This window comes from Lycium barbarum, chromosome 4 (genome assembly GCF_019175385.1).
Source record: "Lycium barbarum isolate Lr01 chromosome 4, ASM1917538v2, whole genome shotgun sequence".
Taxonomy (NCBI): domain Eukaryota; kingdom Viridiplantae; phylum Streptophyta; class Magnoliopsida; order Solanales; family Solanaceae; genus Lycium; species Lycium barbarum.
Window position 1 is genome coordinate 16,672,738 of NC_083340.1, and position 26,263 is coordinate 16,699,000.

The window sequence follows — 26,263 nt, forward strand, 5'->3', positions numbered from 1 at the left end:
TACTCTTAATTAGTTTCTTCTAATAATTACTCAACATTGCTAAGACGCTATTGCTACTTGCTACACTATGTCCTTTTCAGCTCCATTAATTCCTTTCTTTCAATTTAGTTTATGTCCAAGTTTCTTCTCCACTTTCCCCACACATTCGTATTCACACTTCACAAGCAGAATTCAATATTGTCTTTATTATATATAGAGATGGAATCAAAGACAGCAAGTGTAACTTTAATCAGAGAACAAAAACATTGAAGCCACTAATGGAGAGATTTTGGTGCTCCCATTTTATGGTCAAGGTCATCTCTTCCCATGTCCGGAACTCTGCAAAAATCTCACCTTTTTCAACTTTAAAGTCACCCTTATCATCCCCTCCCACCTCTCCTCCTCCATCCCCGCCAATCTTCGTCACTATTCTCTAATTCAACTCGTTGAAATATCTATTACAACATCAACTCCATCACTACCGCCATTACAAAAAGCAACAGAATTACCAGCTTTCCCACCAAAAGGAAAAGAACGAAATTTCATGCAAGGGCCTTTCAAACATCACCATCAGCAGTTAGGACAGGGGATTGATATCTTACTATCAGAACGATACAATGGATCAGCTAAGACCCGACCCACATGTGTGGTGGTGGATGTCATGATGAGCTGGAGCAAGGAAATTTTATGAAATTTGGCATACCTTTTGTCTCTTTCTTCACTTCTGGAGCTGGTGCTGCTGCAATGGAGTTTGCAGCCTGGAAGAACCATATGGATGAGATGAAACCGAGTGAGATTCGAATCCTTCCATGGTTGCCTGAAAGTATGGCTCTGAGTTACTCTGATATCAAACGAAATCATCATGGGCCAGGTTATCATCACGGTGGTGTCCGAATAAACATAATGATCTATCGGGACCACCGTATAGGATAAAAGATGGGCCTCCAAGACCGAGTCAAAAACCCAGATGGGTAGATGAGGTAGAGGGTTCTATTGCATTGTTGATCAATACCTGCTATGATCTTGAGGGTACATTCATTGATTATGTAATTAATCAAATTGAAAAGCCAATATGGGGCGTGGGCGTAGGCCCATTGTTGCCAAAAACATTTTGGAAATCACCTAGTTCAATACTACATGATCATGAAGTCAGGTCGAACCGCCAATCAAATTTTACAGAGGAAGAGGTGATGCAATGGTTGAACTCAAAACCTCAGCGATCCATAATTTGTGTCCTTTGGTAGTGAAGTGGACCTAGTTTAGAAGAATATGCTCAACTGGCTGATGCATTAGAGGCATCAGACCATCCATTTATTTGGGTTATTCAGGTTGGTTCAGGCCGACCCGGTCCACCTCCGGGTCACTTTGGAGGCAGCCAAAAAGGAGGAGGATATTACCCTCATGGATTGGAAGAAAGAATAGGGAACAGAGGGTTGATAATAAAGGGATGGGCACCACAGTTGTTGATTTTGAGCCATCCTTCAACTGGCAGATTTCTATCACATTGCAGATGGAACTCAACAATGGAGGCAATAGGACGCGGCATCCCAATTTTGGCTTGGCCAATCAGGGGTGACCAATTCCATGATGCCAAATTGGTAGCAAATTACTTGAAAATGGGACACGTGATTTTACTTACTGATGACCCGAGAGAGATGGTGAGAAAGCCAACACAGTTCAAGGCATTGACTTGCTGATGAATGAAGGGGTGGCTTCAAGATCCATTTTCCAGAATGGTTATCCAGATAGTTCAATGTGCTCTCTGAAGTCATTTATTCAATTCATAAGCAAATAATGTGGAAAACTTCATATAGGACAGCCTTTACCATCTCCAAATAGAACAGAGAGAAGCAAATATGTAAGATGAGACTACAAGTTGGAGTTCACGACAATTTAGAGGTTAGACAACCTCAATTATAAATGAACATGTTTGTGATCCTCCATATTAATTTGTGTTTCGTATATGTGATTATACAAGCTAAGAAGCCTACCAACTTTGTGGTTGGGGTGGGTAAAGAAGAGGCAAGACGAGGAAAAGGATTGTAGTCACCACCATTTCCTTTTCTTTACTTTTTTTTTTTTTTTTGATTTATTTTTATCTTAAGGGGAACTATTCTACATTACGTTTCCATACTCACCAACCAAATTAAAACGAACAATATCCCAGCAAGAAGAAAAAAAATGGAAGATAAGCTATCTGCACCGTTCTGCACTAACTTCATGCATTCAAGGCAGTCAAAAAGTATCTTTTCTAAGATAGGAAGAAAAGAAAAAATGAGAAGTTTATCTACAATTTGATTTACCAAACATGTGATATCTAATTGCCATGAGCAATACACTCTACCATACAGATACAACTAGAAATGTCATACCAAAAAACATCATAATTCCCACAATATTGTACAAAACAAATGAGAAGGCAAGAGGAAAAACTAATGGGAAAAAAAAAAAAAAAAAAAAAGGGAAAATTTGTTCTCTAACCACAAGAGGAAAAGACCTTTAGATAAAGGAAACCAGTCTTTACAGCCTATATACAAAATATTACCTCCATTGAATGGTTCTCAAAATTTGAAAATTTTGAGAAACTAATGAATGAAAAATATGAATCGACTAACATGGATGTGTGTATATATGTTTCAAAAATCAATTTCTGTGATAGTTGTTGGTGTCAAGATTGACCTATGATGGTGTGTCAGGCTCCAGTTTTGGGACAATAGCTGATGATAATTCTGCAGGAGAAACACGAACAGCACCTATAAGCCGCTCTGGCAACTCATCAGGGGTGTTGGCCTAGCACAAAAGGAAAAGGCATCATTACAAAGGGGCATATGCACCGCATCTCTCATCATGTCAAACAAATATGGACATTCGGTGCCACCGTGTCATTTTGGCGGTGGTAACAGATGGGGGTGCAGGTGGGAGGTCAGTTTCATTGATCCATGAACACATCTACTAACTTATGCTGCGTAAGGGATATCTTAAACAAGAGATGAATGCATATAGATGACAATATATTATACATAAAAGCACAGTATAGCAGCACGCATGATATCCCATTTGGTCTCTCACCTAAGAGGATGATGATTTACCAGTCAATTTTTCTTTGGTTGTTACTTTTTGACAGCTTATTGTGCCATTATATTACTTTATATACTGGAACACATATGCAATCATCTGCAGAAAGCTATCATTGCAATGTCCCTAGCTAAGAAACTATTTCACATGGCACTGAGACCATTTTACATGAATTATTTACCCTTTCTCAACCAAAAAAGAGAGAGAGAGAGAGAGAGACCATTTTACATGAATTTTTGAAATGCTTCTTTGATATTAAGTCAATCTTTCTTTCTTTCTTTTTTTATGGTTGATATTAAAATATTTTTGACTTATTTTTCTCTTTATTTTTATTTGGTATGATGATGGCATGAAGAACTTAAATAGTGAAACATGGTCAGTGAGGATTCATATAGCTGATACCAACTCGTTTGGGACTAAGGCGTAGTTCTAGTTATTGGTTGATGTTAAGATACCCTTTCTTCCACCAAAAACGTATCATAAAATGAAAATAAAAGAAGAACAAAGAGAATTTCAAGCAGTAGTTACTAATAATCGTTCTTAAACAAATTAAATGAGCTTTTCCCTACTCCCTAGTTAAGTATCCAATAGGGAGACAATATTAATAGTAAACGTAAATTTTACTGCTCAGTGTCAGACGGGAAAGGTGCGGGTAATTCAAAAATAGCAAAGAAAATATTGAAGTTTAAACAAGTATCACAGATCACCATTTGTCTCATATAACCTCCAGTAAAAATTTCCCAATAGAATTGGATAAATACTTCTTCTCTGTCTGGATTTATTTTACTTCCTATTATAGGTTCATTCCAAGTTGGCACTTCCCCAAAAATCAAGAACAGTTATTAATACCTACAATTCATGTAAAAAGTTTTACTTTAAGGGTGTGTTTGGTATGACGGAAAATGCTTTCCTTAGAAAATATTTTCTCGAAAAATAAGTGATTTTCCTACTCATTTTCTTGTGCTTGGTACGCAAGTAGGAAAATGTCATTTTAAAAGCATTTGCATATATTCAAAGCAAAAAACACTATGAGGTTTGGAGCCTAAGATATCTGAAGTGCAGATCTTACAAAATCACAGCTCAATGTCAGATTCATATGACAATTTCCACAATCTCACAATTTTAGTAATTCCCATTTGTACTTTTTTAACTCAAAATTTTCAAGAATAATCTGAGACAGCTGGATCCAAATGAATCAGTCATCATGAATTTAATGAAATGTCATGGGTGAAGGGCTACTTACCTGTACAAGAAAAGCCATATCAACTACTAATGTCGTAATTACACCAATCACAAGCCCGAGAACGCCATTTGCTACTGTAGAAGAACCAATATCAATATCAACCTACAGAGCATAAGCAACACTTAAATCAAGTCCAACACCATAATTGCCTGGCACTATGTCAAATTATGTGTCCTTGTAGCCATATTCAAGAGGAGGGCGACGTGAATCTTTACTTCCAAATAGGCAGGCCCGCGGATATAGTTGCAATCAACTGCTTTCCCCAGTAAAGAAGGGGTACTTCCAACACTCTGACGCACAATCCAGGAGCCCTGCATAAAAATGGTCAAAATTTTAAGCACATTAACATTGCAATGAAGTCACAGAAGTAAAGGCAGACAGAAAGCGAGTAGAGCAGATGGGACTATTGATCATATGAACAATGTAACATATTTAATAATAGAAAAAAGAAGAACCTCTCCAAGATGCCTATACCAATTTTTCTTTTTTGATGAGTAAAAGTTTTATTAATATGGTACCAAGTACAAGACAAAGCCATCACATCTCCACAATCATACTACATCATCAACCCCCCCCCCCCACCCCACCCCACCCCACCCACCACAACCCCCTAACCAAAACACACACAAATCCAAATATTGGTCCATCCTATACCAGTTTTACATAAAATATCATTAGTTGAAGAGATTGGTAAACTACTGGTAGCTTCAGGCGGATGTGGAGTACAACTCCTCTAAGTCACCAGCAAAAGTATATACAAAAAAACTTCAAATTTGGAGAATCAATTCAAAAGGACCCTAAATCTTTTTATTCAAAAACTTCCACCGAATTTTTATTTAAAGTATTTTCAACTAATTCCATTATAAATTCCAAAGTTCTACCATGAATTCTGGTCATCCTCCCTTTTGCTGCTCCCATTCCATCCTTCCCTAGTCCCAAGATTAGACCTGAATTCTGAGTCTACATCTCATCACAGCCCCAACCCCAACCCTGTTATTTAACTTTGAGATTTTTGTTTTCTCATTCTTCTAAGGAGACAAGTCTTTAAGACAAAAAGGCAATACATCTAAAAAATTATATGAGATTTTTTTTTTTTTTTGAGATGGTAACAGTTAGTCTATATATCCACAGGTTTACTACATCCAAAAGTGTAGACCCCTCCAAAAGTGTTACAACTTTTGAGATCATATCTAGTTAAAACATGTGAAATTTGTGATTCCCCATGATACAGAAACGTCACTGATTCAACATTCTACCACTAAACACCATCTCACAGATCATATGAAGAGAAAAAAATACCTTTGGCACAGAAGGAACGAGCTCCATTCTACTGTTGCGGAAATCATCATCCCCATCAACAAAACGTTGCAAGAGAGAACCGGGTGCCAACTCTTTCATAACAACATAGAAAACCATGCTGTAGTGTGTTGATCCGGGTACCTTTCAGAAGACAAATGTTGTCTACTTATTTCATCATGACACACTTGAAAAATTAACCCAAACTTTCAGGCTACCAAAGGAATGTCTTACTTGAAGATTAAACAGCAAAGAAAACAGTCCTTTCTCTGAAGCAACCTGGAACATAAATGTGCAAGAATAAATGTTAAAGTGGTTCACCATGTAAGGACTACAAAGAAGTTAAGCTTCAATAGTATAGCAAAACCAAATAAGAAGCGCAAAATAAAGCACGGTGACTGAAGACTCCCTAGACCCTGCAATATGAGTCCATCAACCAGTAAATTGTACAGATCACCCGCAGATCCACACCCCAATATAAGGCAACTAGTACATCCAGGCCCTAATATGGCTTTTGCAAAATGGACTTTAACCTCTACACTTCACCTTGGGGATTGCAGATTCATTTGCAGAAAAATGTGGTCTATTACAGAACATCCTGTACTTAAGTAGGTCAGTATTAGCATTTTCTAAGTAGGTAATTTACCTTGTTAAGCAAACCTTATGTAAGAGACTATTACTGTGTTCAAGTAAACACAAGCTTTCTGTACTTCTGTTTCTTTTTCCACATGCTATCAAAGTCGAGGACAAAACAGCAGTCATCTCGCTAGTTGGAAGTTTTCCCATGAAGTCTGAAAGATATTTACTGTCTGCAAATTCATGTCAATTTTGTCATCAGATTATTAACCAATAACACTAAGGGCTTTGTCTTGATGAGACAAAACACAATGATCCAAATAGAAGACTGCAACAACACTGCACACATCTTAATCCGCCATCGTAGGTGTCATTGTCGGCACACCACATAATGTCCAATCATTGTCACATCAGCACCGTATCAGATCCTGTCAGAGGCAGACCTACAGTATAACGTGGGGTCCACAGGCATCCATAAGCTTTAGTTCTGACTTCTGCCTATAATTCTTATGTAGACATCAGATAGAGATATTTAATATACAAGTACATATCGGCACCTGTCATCAGATAAGACCAGTGGGTGCACCGATCAGCAATGAGCTCTTCTAAATCTTTTGTTGTTCGCAAATCAAGCGTGCATTGAGGCTTTTCTTTCAGTTTTTCCTTATCTCAATTTGTTGCTTTTTGGGTGTAATTTACTTACGCCTTTCCTTTCTTATTTCGATTGCCCTTCTTGTTTGACTTTGCAAACCCAGACACTAAAAGAGTTGGTCTCAGTTCATCTCATTGTATAGGTGCTAAAAGTCATATTGCCGATATCTCAATTTTTGAGTATTCAGTCCCCTGTATCTAACTTTCTTTTTCTATTTATGATTGATCTCGAGATCTATAGTTCTATCCTTCTAGTTGAGAATTGAGTATGTGCTCATTGAGCTTGTTATGAATTGTGAATATGATATTTGTCTGTTTCCTGTAATTCATCTAGACGAAAATAACACTATTTATTTTTCTTCTTGGAACATGCTATGAATATAACTCAAGATTTGGATCAAACTGTCTATTCATGAAAAGAAAGTTGAATTAAGCAAAAAAACGACCGAACTGACTGGACCAACTGGATCCAGACATTTACATTTTATATCTATTAACATCTGTAAGATATAGGTGTTGGTGCACCCACCAATTTCAAATCTTGTATCCGCCTCCAGATCCTGTTAGAGATATGTCAGTACTCCAATCAGTGGCATCTGTCACTCTTGTTGTCCTTGGGTTCTTTGGTTTCCTGGTTCTAATTTTGCAAGCGGTTTTCTCAAATCCAATCCTACATAACAACGGATCACAAGAACTCAACTTTTTTCCACCATCAATCTTTGAACAATTACCTCCAGAATATTGCTAGGAGGTGCCAATGAGTCGTCATGGATGAGCTCTATGGAGCTTTTTTCATCGGTTAAGGGAATGAAGATCATCTACCATCAAAGGATACGAGATTTCCAGGGATAAGACTATCCAATGGAAGAAGCCCATTGGTGTTGTTTATTATGGATGTCTCTCGATGCCAGTGCCAGTGTTTGATACTCTTCAAAAGCACAAGACATGTGCAATGTGTGGAACACAGCCAAGACATTGTACACTAATGATATCAAGAGACACTACAAGGTTGCTGATGAGATCTTGGGGCTCAACCAAGGAAAAGCTGTTGTGTCCACTCATATGAGATGTACTAGAAAGGTAAGGAAACAGTTAGCTTATTCATGTCCTTCACCTTAGATAATGGGGACTAGGAAATAGGATAGGTTATTCATGATGTGTCAGCAGTCTGTTTCTCCCAACCTTTTTGAAGACCAAATTTTCGATAAGCCTTACCTGGAGGCTTTCAATACCTGAAAACTATGTGTACCTTCAGAACAAGCACTGCATTATGGAGACTTCAGTTGTGGCCAGCCAAACAAATAACAAAGAATATTTTAGGGTCTGTTTGGAAAGCCACCTGGTAATTGGAATTGTGTAATTACACAGCCTAATAATTACGAGGACCTATTTGTTTGTCATAACGTAATTACAGTGTAATTATAAGCATATTGTTTGGTTGCACATGTGTAATTACACAATTAGATTAGTTTAAAAATAAAAATTAATACTTGACAAATATGCGCCTTCATAAATGATATATAAATTAGGTATTTATGATACATTTTTTTTCTTAAATATATATTAATTAATAATCACATATTTGTAAATAATATTGTAAAAGTAATTGTATTTTCAAATTAATAATGTTTTAGTTTAATTAATTATAAAAATTAAAAGCACACATTTTGTAATAACATAATGGGCTGGATGTTTGACAAAAAGATTAATATTTATACATATAATGTCATAACGTTATTCAAATGTTTGACAAAAAAATAATCTATCAATTGTAAGTGGAAAATTAATAATATGCAATGTAAAACAACAAGTGAATAGTACTAAAGCAAATAAATTGAAATCGAAAATATAACCTAAATTCAAAGTCAAAAAAAAAAAAAAAAGTTTAACATGATACTTTTATGTCAAATTCCAACATAACATGAAATAAGTTCCAACATAACTTAAGTAAATATAATTCAAAAAAAAGTGAAAACATTTATAAGTCTACAACTCCGTTCAACAATGGAATTCTACTTTATCACTAGTTATATGTCAAGTTTGTTAATGACTCGTTCTTTCTAATATTAGGAAGTGTAATTTCAAAAATTTGAATAATAACGTAGTTAAATGCAGATATAAGGGGGAAAAAAAGTACGAGCAATTACATGGAATCACAAGAAGTAAAGGTTGGGAAATGAGAAGAAAGAAAATAAAAGATAAATTATAAAAAAAAATTAAAAACAAAAAAGAAATTAAAATACTAGAAATAAAAAATAAATTAAAAAGAAAAGAAATTAAAAAGTAACCTGTAACTACAGGGTGTAATTATACCCAATTCTTAAACCCATCCCTTCCTTGAGAATTGGAGAGTGCAATTACCCTCTCTCAATTACACCCAATTACATGCTGACCATGTAATTATTTGGCCTAACAACCATGCCAAATTGTGTAATTACATCCAATTAACTCAATTCCAATTACATGAGTGGCTTTCCAAACAGACCCTTAGCAAGATTTTTTTTTTTTTTTTTTGAGCAAGAATTGAGGGAGAGGATCTTGCCTGAAGGAAACCAGTCTAAGTCACTTACTGCAGTAAAGTTGGAGATGTGCGGCACATGCTGGTATTTACATGGATGCCCACCCTGCAGACTTGTACTATCAGTGTGGCCCAAACATCGAGTCATAGCACGTCTTCAGGCTATCAGCCAATAGTGATTTCTAGCATTTACAACCAGTTCCTGAAAAATACGGCAGCTAAGAATCCATCCACTGTATTGCCACCCATATAGGTCAATCACATGTCTCGCTCACTCTTCGTCACTTAATCCTGGATCCTTCATTCAGTAGCTTCAGACCACATGTCCGGTTAATAGAACGTTGTTCTCTTTCCTCTCCACTACCCGGACACCACTCACATTTACTATTCCGAAAGACACCAAAATCATGGCCCAGGCAGTTGGTCAGGTTCCATTAATTAGTCCTTGGCTGGGTGTCCTTTTAACCTTATTTCATTCAATAAACTCACTAAGCATTTTGATTATTCCATTACCATTAATGATACATCTGTTTGTAGAATGCGGTAATTGGTGAAGGGCAGTGGCAGAGCCAGGAATTTTAAAAAATGGGATTCAAAGAAAAAATATCTTATGCCAAGAGGATTCAACAACATATACATATACAACAAATATTATTTTTACCCTATTTACATAGTAAATTTTCAACGAAGCCCTTGCCCTCTCCCCCCCCCCCCCCCCCCCCCCAGCTGAAGGGTGTGAATCACAGAGTTTCTAAATCCTCTTTCACATCAGTAACATTCACTGAACCCCCTCTCATCCGCAGCTGTCTTGGTCATCTGCATCTCTATATTTCCTCTGTATCCTCAATTGATTGTCAGTCAATTAAACTTAAGAAACAAAAGCATGCTTCATCCCCAAGTAAGTTGTAACACTCCGCAAATCCAGGTTAGGTGTGCATATGTTAAATGAGCATTAATATGACATTTTATCCATATGAAATCCCATCGAGATGAGTTTGGGTGGAAATAATTGTTTTCAAATCAAGTCGGATAGCGAGGTGCATAAGATTCGACAAAATCGACTAAGTTTTTGATAGGTCTGTCTTCCAGCCTGATTTCGTGAAAATCAGTTGGGAATTTGGGAAAACTTCCTTCATGAAAGTTGTAGCCCTTTACCGTTCCATCGATATATGGTGGAGGCCAAACGGATCTCTATACAAAATGTTATGCCCGTTTTACTAAAGCTCGCTCGGCAAGCCCCAAAGCGGGCCGGGAGCTCGCAAAGCGAGGCCCAAAGCGAGGGGTGAGCTCGATGAACGAGGCCCATAGCAAGGGGTGAGTTCACTCAGAGAGCCAAGGGGTACTTTCCCTCAAACCTATAAATGCGACCCCTAGACGATTTTATGTCATTTTTCACATTCCAACTTCGTTCTAAAGCCCTAAGCAGCCGTTTTTCTCCTCTCCTCATCCTCCCACGTCAAGGTAAGATCGCTCTAACAATTCCTAAGTAATTTTAACATTAATGCATAATTATTAACATAATTCTTCAACCAAAACATAGATTTCCAAGGTAAATCCTTCCCAAGAGCTCAAAAGATAGGTTTTGGTGTTCTTCGTCAGAGAAGCAGTTAAGTTCGTTTGTTGGAGTGATTACAAGTATGTAAGGCTAGCTCTCTACGTGTGAGAATGTAAATGAGTCTCCCCACCCCACGTGTGAGAAATAGAGTTATGCCCTAGTTTCATGAAAAGCTTCAGAACTTCTAATCTTTAAACGATATAGTTTCGTTGTTTATTCATGATTGTCATTCCGAACATCGTGAACTCAATACGTAATCAGTGTGGGCTCATGTTTGATATCTCATGAGTCTCGATCATGAAAACCCAGAATGCTTATGAATAGTTAAATACTCTAAATTCTATAAACAATCCATGATTCCATGTCTCATGATAGTAATGCCTAGTATCCATGTTAGAACAATAATATGAAGGTTCCTCAACTTATGATACTTCTTCAAAAAGGGTAGAAATATCATGAACCTATATGTTACACACTTACGTTACGATTTACATGATGAAGAAATATCATGACTCTATAGTTTATGAACTCATGACAAGATTCACGAAATAATATAGAGTTTAAGAAACGTAATTGTATCAATTGACAAGCATGTCTAAATTCAAGGACGCCTACAATAACAATAAAAGTGATGTCTAAATATGCTTTTGTGATACATTGCTTTCTAGGCCCATGAGTGCCGGTTGACTATCACCTTTATGTGTTTACGCAAGTAGCTATAGAAGATAGCACGTACATAGCCTAGTAGTGGATGATGCTCCCCGCCATGTTATGATGCATGGTGCATGATCATATGATATATAGCCTGGCAGTGGATGAAGTTGCCCGCCATGTTATGAACCATGGTGCATTATGACACATAGCCTGGTAGTGGATGATGCTACCCACCATATTATGAACCATGGTGCATTGTTTGAGATATAGCCTGGTAGTGGGTGATGCTGCCCGCCATGTCACGACCCATGGTGCATTGTTTGAGATACCATTCTCTGAGCTAAAATGGATTACAAACCCCAGTATGGTTCATTACAGAACAGAGGTGACTCCCCCCATGTTAAACAAATTATTATGTTCAATGACACTTATGTCCAATTATGTCTATGTTTCAGTTACTTTATTACTTCATGTCCTTATGTTATTGATTTGAGTTGCTCTTTCCCTCGTGCATTTCATTACGTTTATTCGTTTAGTTGGTTTAACATACAAGTATAATTCAATGTACCTATGTCCCTTTTTGCCTTGGGCCTACATTTCACGATGCAAGTACTGATTTACAGGACAACAGGACTGCCCGCTAAGATCTCACACATATCAGCAATTGTTGTGCCCCACTTCATTCGGGGTGTCATCTTTATTTTATGTTTGTGTCATGTTAGGCAGTAGAGGTATGTCGAGGGCCTTGTCCCGATAAACAGTTTAGTGTTCAGACTCGTGTTCAGAGGCTTCATAGACTAGAGTTGCAGCCAGTCAGTGTCTAGAGTTGCAGCCAGTCAGTGTTTAGCAGGCCTTTATTTTAGTCGTGTTCGCTACGTTTCTATACTTCAGACTTATTCCGAACTTCTGATTATTCAGTTAGACATTTCAGTAACTCGGCATGTTATATATTATATTCCGCATTCAATATATGTCCATGTTGATTCAGCTAGCCATGTGGTTCGCTCGGTCACAGGCAATCAGGCACCGAGTGCCGTGTTACGCCCAGGCCATGGTTCAGGGCATGACATAAGTTGCGTCCCTTTCAAGTCTCCACATTTTGTAACCTTTGTTTTGTCGCATTTAGTTGCTTTAAATGAAAAATAATTATGAGTTTTTCTACATATTCATTGAGTTGTGTTGAAATAACCCATTTGGAATTTCCATTTGTACCTTGCACAATCATGAGTTCAGCATATTGATTAAGTTTATTTTTGTTGTAGCAAGAGAACACGAAAGCAGATTTGGACTAAGTTATATGTTTCAAGTTGCTAATTCACAAGTAGAGAAACAATCTTAACAACCTTTAGCTACCCCAAATAGATTCTTATTCCCTTGAACTCTATTTGTTTATCACTTACTTGTGCTACACAACCAGGACACCTGGCAACGTGGTCCATGCGTTTAGTATCTTTGAACCAGTCAACCGCAACAAGATCCACTAAATGTTTACCTGCAGGAGTCTGCATGGATATTTTCCAAAGAGATGCTCAAGCGGCTTGCAATAGACTAAAAAGGGCAGCCCGGTGTACTAAGCTCCCGCTATGCGCGGGGTCCAGGGAAGGGCCGGACCACAAGGGTCTATTGTACGCAGCCTTACCTTGCATTTCTGCAAGAGGCTGTTTCCACGGCTCGAACCTGTGACCTCCTGGTCACATGGAAGCAACTTTACCGGTTACACCAAGGTTCCCCTTCGGCTTGCAATAGACTAAAGGGCAGCCCGGTGCACTAAGCTCCCACTATGCGCGGGGTCCGGGGAAGGGCCAGACCACAAGAGTCTATTGTACGCAGCCTTACCTTGCATTTCTGCAAGAGGCTGTTTCCACGGCTCGAACCCATGACCTCCTAGTCACATGGCAGCAACTTTACCAGTTACAGCAACTTTACCAGCGGCTTGCAATAGACTATTAAACTAAAAATAAGCACTTACAAAGGATACAAAAACACAAATTAAGGACCTTTGATTTGTCATAATAAAAATTTCTGCTACGAACTCGAAAGTTATTTCCATCAAATATTTTCCAGCAATTACGTCCATTATCATTGTCATTATGTTGAAGGTTACCCGAGAAAATGGACAAATCAATTTGCTCCAAAGGTTCTTCGAGGGCTTCAGTAGTACAAAGACATTGTTAGTAAAGAATTTGAAGAACCCAAAATAAAGATTTCAATGTATAGAAGTGGAACAAAACTATTTTAAGACCAACCAGTTCTCTTCATTTCATTCTCAGAGCTGGGTGGAATTACCTGCAAAAAGTCCAAGCCACATGCTCAAAGGAGACTGAAAAAATAAATGAAAAGATCTGAAAGTTCAAACCTCCTGATCAGCCCCTTGCGAATCTTCATCTTCATCAGAGAATTCATCAATCATTGAAGCATTTCTATTTGCAGCATGTACTAGGTCTACAGACGCAGTACGTTGATTAGAAGCCTCTTGTTCATTTTGACTCTTCTTGGAAGAGATAGATGCTGACGTCATGTTAACCATAACTGGTATTCTTGGAGCAGCAGCCCTTTCATCAGTTTGGGAAAAGTATTCGCGAAGTCCTGAAAGAAGATAATTTGAAATGAGTATCTGATTGAGCTTTGATCTGTAAACACTGTCGAAGAAAGCTGTTCACTATGCACAATTTTCCCTTCTTATTATTTGTCTTTCAATTAAAAAAAAAAAAGTTATGACATTTTGTCTTTCAACAAAATGCAGGGCAAATCACAATCCCTACAAACTATTTTGCGAGCAATAAGCAGTACCCAAGAAAAGGAGGAAGACAGAAGCTTCCTGTTCCTCTCTTACTATTTGTCCTCTAAAGGACGGTGAAATTAATTACCACTACATCCACTACTTTGAGCATAATAAACAGTTCACAGGACAAGGAGAAACAGAAAATTCATCAAGTCACTTCACAGCAGTGACCGCTAAAAAATTGCTCCGATGCTAAACACTATCATAAATCATGCACTAGCCAAGTAGGTGCCTATTAGAAAACTATAATATAACAAACTTACAAAAACTAACTTAAGCATAGTCTAAAAGGTTACCAGCAACACTGTTTAACATCTGAAACAGACAATGCTGCTGAAAGGATGAGATATAGCCAACGCCCCACCCTTTCACATCAATCTGCATTAGATGTTGGACTTGTGTCCTGGGCCTCCCATTACGAGGTTTGAGAGGATAAATATTGTATCCACCACCTAATGAGATTTGAAAACTGGTTAGCATCTTTTATCACGAATAAGATAGTAAGCTGCAGAATACCTTTGTGAAAGAGATTTAACTTCAATATCATTTCCAAATGATTTGGTTATTAAATGCATTTATTCCGCAGGATTAAGAGGAAAAAAAGTCACTCTCTATATGAGCGCGAACATAGCCAGATACTGGACCACAATTCTCGTGCTCCCTAGAACGAAATAACACAACTGCAAAATGACATGTAAATCATGTACAGTTATAAATAGCAAGTAGAGAACAAAAATGAGTAATTTCTAGGGGTATTCTTACCATAGCTTCCATCGTCATTTCGACGCCAATATCGTACATAACAAAGATCACGAGGCCATACAAACCTACAGTGCATACAATGACATCTCAGCCAGAAACACCCAGAATAGTCCACAAAAAGTTTTCGTACTCTATGAGAGCTATCTTTTTCTTTTTCATTATATTTCCAAAGTCTTTTTTTTTTTTTTTTGGTGGGGGAGGTGGGGAGGAGTTGTGAAGTAATAAGGCTTTGGGAGAATAAAAGAAAATCATACTTATTTGTCTTTCAGAGGAAAAAGAAACGAAGAATCAAAGAAATAACACAAAGTCATAGCTATTCAAATGGAATTAAGAAACTCAGATGGTATTTAAACAGCAGTGACTGATTTAAGTAATTTTATTCTATTAGACTGAAAATAGATGAACAAATGAAGCTCCTCTCCCAATAGCAGTGAACAAGTACATCAAAGCCTCCAAGAAGTAGCCAACTCGCCCATACGCAGAGTTGAGTCCCATTTTCAATTCAAATACTACTTAATATGCTATAATACTACATTAGGAAGTGAAGAACAGCATTGTATTTAAATGAAGTGAATAACAATCTCAAACAACTAAAAAGAGCGAATTTGCATAACCAAAACACTGCAAGCATATAAAGATTAGTTACTTAGATCACCAAAAAGGAAAATTCTCAGAAATAAGTGAGCTGTTAAGTCCCAAAAACACAAACACCTTTTCTGTATCAATACATGCATGGGTAACACATGTTTATACAGACCCTTTGATGCAAAAACAGCCAGTCTGACAGCCGCTAACGAGCTCATTAGCGTTTAACTGTTCAACACAACTCAGTTTCCTGCTGAAGCTAATTTAACCAAACTAAACATAAGTCAAATAGTACACACAAAATAGTCAAACAACCATTTATAGCACATTGAAGTCTGTAACCAGGAAAACGTATTACATCGGGAACCAATCCAGTTGCAGTCTGTGATATAGTATTGCTGTGTGTCCATCTACCTCCTCGACTAGACTATCATACTGGAAGCTGCAGTCCCACCTGTTAGACCACTGGAAAAGAGAGCATGAACATCAAAGACTAATTGATAATTGACAAACAACTTACAGCATTAACTTGCCCTGCTTTTCTTCCAGACATAAAGGCTACATTGTCCATATCACTTTATTAACTACTTCAACGCAAAAGTGTAAGACCAACTAAGGAACATCGTATATTTAAAAAAAAAAAATTATCTGAATAGAATTAAGATTTTTTATCAAGCTGAATAGCTGTATGATAATAATTGCAATATAGTGTGACATTCCAAATTTAAAAAATCCCATTATTAGATCCAAGAATACATTTCCTTCTCTTACTGTGTAGCAGCACCAGGCTAACTCACTTTTTTATTTCTAGTTTTCCACAAACTCACTATTGCATCCAAACATAAAAGGCCTAAAACAGTCTTTCTAAATTTTAAGTTTCATAATTAACGCAGCCCTAGATTAAGTTTCAGAAATGTACAGTCCAAAACCCGGCATCACATGGACCAGAAGAATCTCCTGATTTAAATGCATAAATCCCTGATCCGATCACAGAAATGCATGCAAGCATTTCAGAGCATTAATATTCCACAAAGTAATATAGACAAACATCCAAGAATAAACCCAAAAGGAACAAACAATCAGGAATTAAAAGTATAGAACACAGATCATACATAGAGAATACAATTAGCTAGGACAAACACAAGAATTGTTTCAGGAAATAGGCAATTCAATTTTCACCAAAAAGTCTCGGGAGTAAATCTCCAACCATATGTTGGTCCAACACTTTTAATGGTTTAGAGAGAGAAATTATACAGCTACTGGAAGAATCATTTTCCCCTTCGAACATGTCACCTAATCGCTCAGAGTCAATGGCACTCTGTTACAAGTGCATCGCATACAGAAATTGTTTCAAATCTTTGAAATGCTTGTAACTCCAAGACAGCATAGATCAGTAAACTGAAGAGAATTAAGAACATGAGCTGGCCAATAAATGTTCAAGCTTTAGATCTTCAACCACCTCATAAAAGATTCAAGATGTCAAGAGAAGGAAGCTGAAATTCGAAGCAGGCACATGGTTAGAAATGATGGCATACAATAGGTTTCTCATCAGAACAACAAACAGAAAAACATGCAAGAGCTGAAAGTTTACCTAAATTGCTCCTTTTAGCACCAGTTAACAACAACTGCACTGCACAAGGCCATCTTGAAGGTTATTCACTCTATAATGTTAGCATACCTTAGAAACTATGACTTTTTAGTTTTTACAGCATTAAGAACCACAAATCACAAATAAGACCCTAAAAAGTTTTAAGTAGAGAGTTTAACCAGTAAATAAACAAGACCTGTTACCTGTAAATGATCCTGTTTGATTTGGACAGAAAAGCTAGCCTACTTGTCCTCAAATTGTTGCATCAGCAATTCTCTGATATCTATTTTTCTCTTGCAATAAGAGTCTTTAGTTATTTATCACAAAAGAGACTCTGCTTGGAATTACTTAGGTTAACGGACAGAGGTTAATAATTTTTAAGTTAAACCTAGAATTTGTTATTTAAAGAATATATTAATAAGTAAGTAGTTATCATTTATCAGCATCTGAGTACTCAGATGATCGACAAAGATTTTTCTCGACATGAAGCAACCTTGTGTAGGAACAATGTCAAGCCTAGCAGGCTTATGAGAAATCGAGTATATTAAGCAGACCTAATCTCTGCCTATCGTATTTTTACGAGACGTTCAGTTTTGAATGTCCTAAAGAAGTTAATCTACTCACAACAAGTTCTAAAGTTCACACTTCTGCATGTTAAAGCATTCATACTCGTTTTATGATACAAACGTAACCATGAAATCTTCTCCTCACTACACCAAATTTAAACTACTAAAACCTTTTTGTTTATTACTAAAACCAAGTATGTAAACAAAACTGGCTGCTTGCTACTCATTCCCAGTTGCCATTTGGAAGTCTACTAGCCTACAATTCAACAAGTAGAGAAACTAACAACCGAAGCACTATGGAAGGAAGCGTAAATGTGACTACTATGGCGAATAAATTGACAATGTTCAGCACTCACTCAAAACATATTGCATCCAGGCTCATCACAAGCTCAAATATTTCTTCACAACTAGCCTCCACAACCCCAACAGCCTTCATGGCTCTACTGCAGCTCCTTGGCTACATAGCCAGAAAAGAACATAGAACTGAGCTCATACTAGAAAATCAACATCCAGAAGCTCTTCAAATAAGCGAAGCCCTGCAACATCCATCAGTAAAGAAGTCAAAATTCAGGAAGATGGCATATACTAAATGTTCAAGTTCAACAGCAAAACTATTGACAATAATCTATCACCCAAAAATTAACAAAGAAAACACTGATTCCAACAGTCGTAAGACAAACATGTTTACTGGAAGAGAAACTTGATCAAACCCACATACCGTTTTGGCATTGAAGTAAATGCCAGCACTTTCTCGAGAAAGTTTGATTGCTAGCATTCTGGTTTGACAAATCTGAATCTAATTCCTTTGTCCAGTCAACCACAGACTCAGGGAGACCTGTCCATTAAAGATGCAAAAAGTTCCCCGCTTGAGTGAAAAGTAGACCCGCTTGAGTGAAAAGTAGACATTAGATCAAGACAAAAAGCAAATTATCAACCATTTCCAATTGTTGTTCTTCGCAGCAAGTTTGCATGAGAATCGTCTTCATCCTCACCAGCAATAAACTTACAAAATTGAAGAAGCATTGAATTCGTGAAAGCTGAAGTGCTAAGCCAAATGACTGTACCTTTCACAAAGGAATTTCTACATTAACACTGCCACAATGCCACTTGAATATTATATAAGAAGATATAAAAGGCAGAGTCGATGACAGGAATAGTCCTCCAAGTGTCTCATTTCTACAATTTGCAAACTTCACTGGCTAGTTGTTTTGACACTCCCAAATTAAATGCCTAGTTTTGTTTATGCAGAGTCACTTTGATGAACTTCCAAAGTGAAATAAAGATGATACATCTGCATAGTTTTGTATATTTCACAGAGTCTTCAGATATATTTGTTTTTCAGTTTCGAAAGCATATATCTGAAGACTCTGTGAAACATACAAAACTATGCATTTTACAAATGTCTTGAAATACTGAAGTTCTGATGAAAGATGCTCAAGTTTGACTCTCTAAAACCCAAAGCAGGCAGTTAAATGCAGAACATAATAATAGAGTCCATTCAAGAACCCCATGGTCTTGGATTTTGAAGGGAATATGCACTTCACTTGTAATGAAATTATTTCTTTAACGAACTTGAAAAGGGTAGTCAGAGACCTTACAGACACAACTTTTAGGGCCTGTTTGGCTTGAATTATTAACTGCTTACGTCATTTCAGAAAGACGACTGTTGTATAAATGTTATGTGGGAATTAGCCCACAAAAAGTTTCAAAACAGTAGTAACCATCTACTAATAGTGATTACGAACTAATTCAATTTGAGAAAGTGATAAAATCAGGTGACTAAATCCAAATCAAGCAGAGTCTAGAATTGAAAAAGAAAAACAGAAAAGAAAAGAAGAAAGACAAAGGAAAAGTTCAACTGTTTGATTAGCAGGTTTTAAACTCCATCCATCTTTAACTCTGGAGTTGGTTATTTCACGTCACTGGCCAGCTCTCTGATTAGATGAAGATATATTGAGCAAAATTTTAATCCAACAGGTACAGATATACTCTGCAAACTTACTTTATAGTTTATTTTTCCCTCCAGAATTTCACTAATCAAATCATAAATGTGTATATATTGCAGCAGCTAGTCAAGTTGAAATGAATGACATGACTTTGGAAGGAAAAACAAAGGAAAGAAATGAAATACTAAATTGCAGCGCAAACGCACACAATACTTACTGGCTTTCACGATCAGATGAAGAACCGTTCCTACCACTATCCATTCCAGATTTGTACTCAAAGGAAATGTACTTATTACCACTAGCACCTTGTGACTCTTGATGCTGCACACTGTCAACATGTTACAACCTCCATCCATATCTGGAGAAAAGGAGGAGGTGGGGGGAGAATGTATGTCTAAACAAGACATAACAGACGGGAGACCTAACAGAAAGAAAAGACGAAGAAATAACCTGATCAATCACCGATTTGATCTTTTCTTTCCAAATAAGTCCCTCCTGAATGTTGAAAGCTGCCATCTGAAACAAGGTTACAAGTGAATGAACAAATCTTTTAAATATATATAGCATCAGCAAAACATAATCCTGGTAGGAAAAAGGATAAACTGAAGATGGAGAAAAAGAGCACACCAGCCAGAAATTGTCAATAAAAAGAAGTTGTCAAGGCTAAATCATAAAAATATCAAATCTAGATTCTACCCTGGTCAGCTTAAGTTTTAATCAGCTCTTGCTCCACCTCCAAATGCATTTAGAATTTGCAAAACCACCAACCCTAACATGGTAAAGTACCCAAACAGATGTCTCCTGTGTCAATTGTTAAACTGTATTTTCTTTTTTTTTCTTTTTTTTTTATTTATTTCAGAAAGTAAATATTCATTAACGGGCATCCAGGGGATGCGAAACTGTAACTTTTTTGAACATGCATAAAGAGAAGAGAAATGCGCACCGTCATTCAATTATTCTTCTCTCTCTTGTTGTATATTGATAAGACACAGACCATCTGCCAAGGACAGAAAAAGGGATTAATACCCTAATATTAAATACAAATAACTAGTTATCAAGAATATATCCCAGCACGCATCAGATATATCGTTGCAGGATAATACACAAAAGATCACTATCCAGCAGAAGATAAGCCATCATATGCACAGACGAACTAACACTTGTAAGTTCAAACAAGAAGAGAAGGAAATGAATGGCTTATAATCCTATCCCCTTCATAACAGGTCCGGGAGCATGGAAAATTCAAGCATCGATACTGGCAATCTCATACTTATGCATCCTAACAACAGGATGAAAGACTCCTTCCCTTTATTTATACTTATTACTATATCTAATACTAAACTTTTATGTTGAGTCAAAACAGCCGGGGAGACAAATATAAGAAACCTTCATAACCAAGCAACATCATAAGCTGGAGGTGCTTATAATGTTGGTGTAAAGTTGTCTAGAATATAGCAAAGCGGTGAGTTGAATGCCAAATATTTGAAGAAATTGTAGATTAGTGAGAGATGCTTTCCTAAAGGAATCCACTGATATTGCTCTAAACGAGGGTAGTTTGTACTTTTTCCATTTGGTTGCATATATCCCTTTCCTCGACATAAGCTCCTTAAATCATACGAATGATTTTTGGAAAGGTAATGTTTCTCAATGGTCTTGATAGACAAAGCTGCGCGGACTCTTCACTTTGGATGGCGCAACCGGATTCTCCAAAAATACACTACTTTTAGAGAATCCACACGCACCCATTGACCTTTTTGAAGAGTCCGAGCAACATAGTATAGAACTCAATTAGTGTTAAGCAAGTAGATATTCTTTGGAAAAATAACTCGGTACTCGCTCCATTTCTAGGTTAGACACTACCTCCAGATCAAAAAGAGTGTCCACTTAGCCTTTTTTTCTTGGGTCAAAAAGAGTGTCCACTTATCAAATCAAGAAAGAATAATCTTATTTTTTCAGATTTGCCCCTATTAAGTGTTATGTGATCGAATCTCAATACCTATTTAATTAGGGGCAGTTTAGTCAAATTACCTATTTTTTTTCTAAGAGTTAGTATTTCCTTAAGGGGTCTGTAAATGGCTAATTGGACACTCTTTTTGATCCGGAGGGAGTATCATTTTTTTTGGAGGGGGGGGGGGGGTGTGTGTGTGGGGGGGGGGGGGGGGGGTATGTCAACAGATCTTTATAAATAGCATGAGGAAACGGTTCCAAAGGTATGTAAAAGTAACTTAGGGGCTCAACCACAGTCAATTATCTATATGAACAGTGTTAAGTCCTACATCGTGGGCAGGAGGCAAATATGTCACCTGACATGGTCTTGGGCAATCCTAGCCTCTTGAACTAGTTTTTGGGGTTGAGTTAGACCTAAGGTCCATTTCTTTATCATGGTATCACAGCCAGGCCTACCTAAATCTTGTTTCACCCGATGTTGAGCCCCAATCATATATTGTCCACACTTCAGATGTCCACTCTTGGGCGTGAGGGGGATATTAAGTCCCACATCAGAGGGAGGGAGGCAAATATGTCACTTTATATGGTCTTGGGCAATCCTCACCTCTTGAGATAGCTTTTGGGGTTGAGTTAGGTCCAAGTTTCATTTCTTTATCATACATGAAATTTCTTTTTACAAAAGAAAAAAAATGTACGAAACAAATAATTCCTTTTGTAATGAGTACATCTCATTCAACAATTTGCACCCACCAACCCACTATGAGTTCCTCCGAAATAAATTTAGTCATCATGGAAACCCGAGGGTCTTTCGGAAACAGCCTCTCTACCTTTCAAGGTGGGGGTAAGGTCTGCGTACACTCTACCCTCCGCAGACCCCGCATTGTGGGACTCCACTGGGTATGTTGTTGTTGTTGTTGTATACTAATGGAAACGAATATCAACAACAGTAGAGAACAACTCACATGCCCATGTTGGGTCTTCAAGCCGCGATTCTCCACCCGACAATTGCCATCTATTAGAAGGGTCTTGACTAGAACCTAATAATAATTGCAATAACATATATCAATTGTTAAGCCCTTTTAAAAAAAGCACCAGTTTTTCCAACAACTGCCAAATCACTTTGCTCCCGTTTGGCCATAGAATTTGAAGTTGAAATTTGAAAATTTGAGTTTTCGAAGTTGTGATTTTTGTGGAACTTAAAGTTTTGTCTGGACATGCATTTTACTTAGCTAAATATCAAATTTTTGTGAGCAAAAGTGAATAGAAAACTAGTCTGAGCCAGTTCTTGGAACTTGAAAAATAAATATTCAAAATCTAATCAAATTCCATGGCCAAACAGATATTTGAACACAAATTTTCAAAATCTGATCCAAAATCTATAGCCAAGCGCTAGCTTAATTTTAACTTCCTACACTAAGCTTAGATAATAATTACAAACTAGCTGAACTCTATAACAATTCAATTCAAAAGTTAATCACTGTCAAATCAAAAGGTCAAGTAATCTAAATTCAAACTCACAAAGTATAGTATAAACAGCTAGCTAACTATCAATATCAAACCCAAAGTAAATCCTGAGGCTTCTTCTTGTAATAAGCTAACAAAATATCGCATATGATTATACCATTTTCCTATCTTCCTTCGACCATCCATCCCTCATACACATCTAACAACTCTCCAATTATATATACACACTTACAATTATCCAAATTATTGAAACAAAAAACTCTACAGACGTAGTGTTTGTGAAACTGAGACCCACTCTTGCACTTGTTAATAGGGAGTTCTGCGCATAATGCTAATAGCAAAGTGGACCCACTACAAATTGCATAAATTTCATATTCTTTTTCTATATATATATAGAGAGAGAGAGAGAGAGCCTGTTTGGAAGCTTATAATTAAAAAAAACAAATTGGGGTAGCCTACCCAACTTTTTTTTTTGTTTGTTTATAAATTGTTTCCAGCTTCTAAGCTGTTTTAGATAAGCTAAGCCAAACGAGTCCAATTAATTTGTTGGGCTTATTTTAAGCACAAAATGGCTTTAAGCTGGTCAGCCAAACACTCAAAAAAACTGAAAACCGCTTATAAGCAACTTATAAGCCAATCCAAACGGGCTCATAATAAGAAAGCTTAACTAACTTTAAGATTTTCCAATTTGAAGCCATGTGTATACTTTTTTTATATAAAAATAACATTTAGGTAATTTTATGATATTTACAAAAGATACTTAGGCAGTAAATATTTTGCAAAATTTCCTTTAGGACCTAAAAGAATGATAAAAAATATTTGAGCATATCAGGCATAATCTTATGATTCAAATGTTATTCAGAAGCAGCTAATAGACTTGTATATATGCACATAATCAATTTTGCATTGATTATATTTTTGTTGTTCTTAATAAGTAATGATTATTAGTTTTCATTTTATCCTTAATGGGATGATTTATTACAGCATAAATATATAATTTATGTTAGATCACAAGTTTAATATTAAATCAACACTGCTTAAGAAATAAATTTTTGAATACATATTGGGCCCGTGCACACCACGGGTTTTTCTCACTAGTGTATGTATAGGTTAGTGACCAGAATTTGCTGAGTAAAAATTGGGATTATCAAAAATATTATTTATATTTCTTTTTTTGTTTTCTTTTGAAAGTTCTTTTTGCTTCTTTTTTTATGGAATATGATATTTTTGATTCTGGGGGGCTCATTTGAGCATATTCAAGAGCCAGGTGGCAAGTCAACATCAGCGTATATATTACTCTATTACTGGAAGGTGAGGAATATGATCTGACAGACACAATCTCTGATTGCCACGTTGACGTATGGACACGTGGACGGCCCAGATTGAGGGTCTTGGAAGAGGAGGTGACTAAATTTAATCTGTATTGAAGTTGATGATGGCGTACGACGAGTTGGCATTTTCTCTAAGTAGATTGATCTTTTATGAGACACTTCATAAATCATACACTTTACGTCTCAATTCAAGAAATGAAGAAAGATTTTTCAAATTTATGATTCAAAATAAATTTTAAATATTTGTGTTGTGATATTTTATAAAGTTAAATTATTTAATGATAGTTTTCAAAAAGAAGTGTGTCAAGTAAAATGAGACAAAGGGAGTAACTATCATTTTGTTCTTTTGCTTTCAAATGACGATATAGCCCTAATCTTTTGGTCACTATTTTGGTGTTTTGTCCTTTTCCTTATTTTATGTAAATTAAGCTTGAATTGGGACTCCAATGATTTTTGCTGAAGCATTCCCAGAAGATAGGACATTAAGTTAAACGGCAGTCTTAACTTTAAGTTAAATGGCAGTCTGGTGCACAAAGCATTCCGCGTTAGGCGTTAGCAGGATCGGGGAAGGGCCGCACCATAAGGGCTGTGATGTAGACAACCTAATCCCTAATGCAAGTATTAGTGACTGCTCCCACGGCTCGAACCCGTAAGGTTACACGGACAATTTTACCGTTGCTCCAAAAGTATATATGTTTTAATCAAGCATTGGATTTACAAAAGATATGGAATATCAATATCTAGTTTATTAAACAAAATAAATTTAATTTTAACTTGCATATATAGTATTCTTCATGTGTTAAGCAGTAGCATTAGCGAGATAATAATTTGTGTAGGAAAAAATCATGTAAAACAAATTTTAAGTAGAAAACAACGTGTGATTCGTGTATATGGTAGAATACAAAGAGTAGTTGATCTAATAATCCTTATTATTGATAAAATAGGAACGTCACACGTGGTCGATACAGAAGCCGACATGTGAAAATCATCACCTCGACAGCATTAAGTCAGTCAGGTCCACCTAGATCGAAGACCGAAGAACCATCCAAGAAACTTATTTCGGATTCACCACTTGACGCTAGATAGCTCCATCCCGTGTAAATCATCCATGTCCGAATAAAATAAGCTTTTAAAATCCACGAATTCCAAAATAACTTTATAACATGCTACTTTGTAGGGTCTTAAATCTGAACTATCATCCTTATACTATAGCTCCATGGTCAAAGAATCCAAATAAACTTATTCTGTAAGGTATATAACCTACGTGTAGGGGTGTTCATGGTTCGGTTTGGGTCGGTTATTGGTTAAAACCATAACCAAACCAATTTAGTCAGTTTTTAAATGTCTAAAACCATAACCAAACCAAGTAAAATAATAACCACCGGTTTGGTTATTGTCGGTTTGGTTCGGTTTGGTTCGGTTTTTCGGTTTATGACTAGCCGTGACAATTCAAATATTCTCTCTACATTCTTCAAATTTCTTATGAAGCTCTTTTTTCCTCACGGCCCACAAGGGTGAACTTTGCTGCATATTGAGGGAAAGACATGGTGTTGGCAAATCAGGTGGACCAAACTTGCAACGCAGTTTAGATTCAAAAGAACAAGTCAAACAGAGGTTTCAAAATACAAACAACCCTTATGCTTACGACTTATTAGAGTTGGACTTGGATTGTTGAACATATTCTTTTAAGACATGGGCCTTAAAAATAAGTAGACCAAAATTAAATTAATAATTAAAAGGTATAA

At 36.7% G+C, this 26,263-nt stretch overlaps 2 pseudogenes; one reads left to right on the top strand and one right to left on the bottom strand.

The window, feature by feature from the left end:
• The first annotated feature begins 229 nt into the window (after positions 1-229).
• LOC132637211 (probable UDP-glucosyl transferase 73B6) lies at positions 230-1,821 on the top strand (annotated as a pseudogene).
• A 757-nt stretch (positions 1,822-2,578) lies between these two features.
• LOC132635402 (protein ENHANCED DISEASE RESISTANCE 2-like) lies at positions 2,579-23,482 on the bottom strand (annotated as a pseudogene).
• Positions 23,483-26,263: the final 2,781 nt, after the last annotated feature.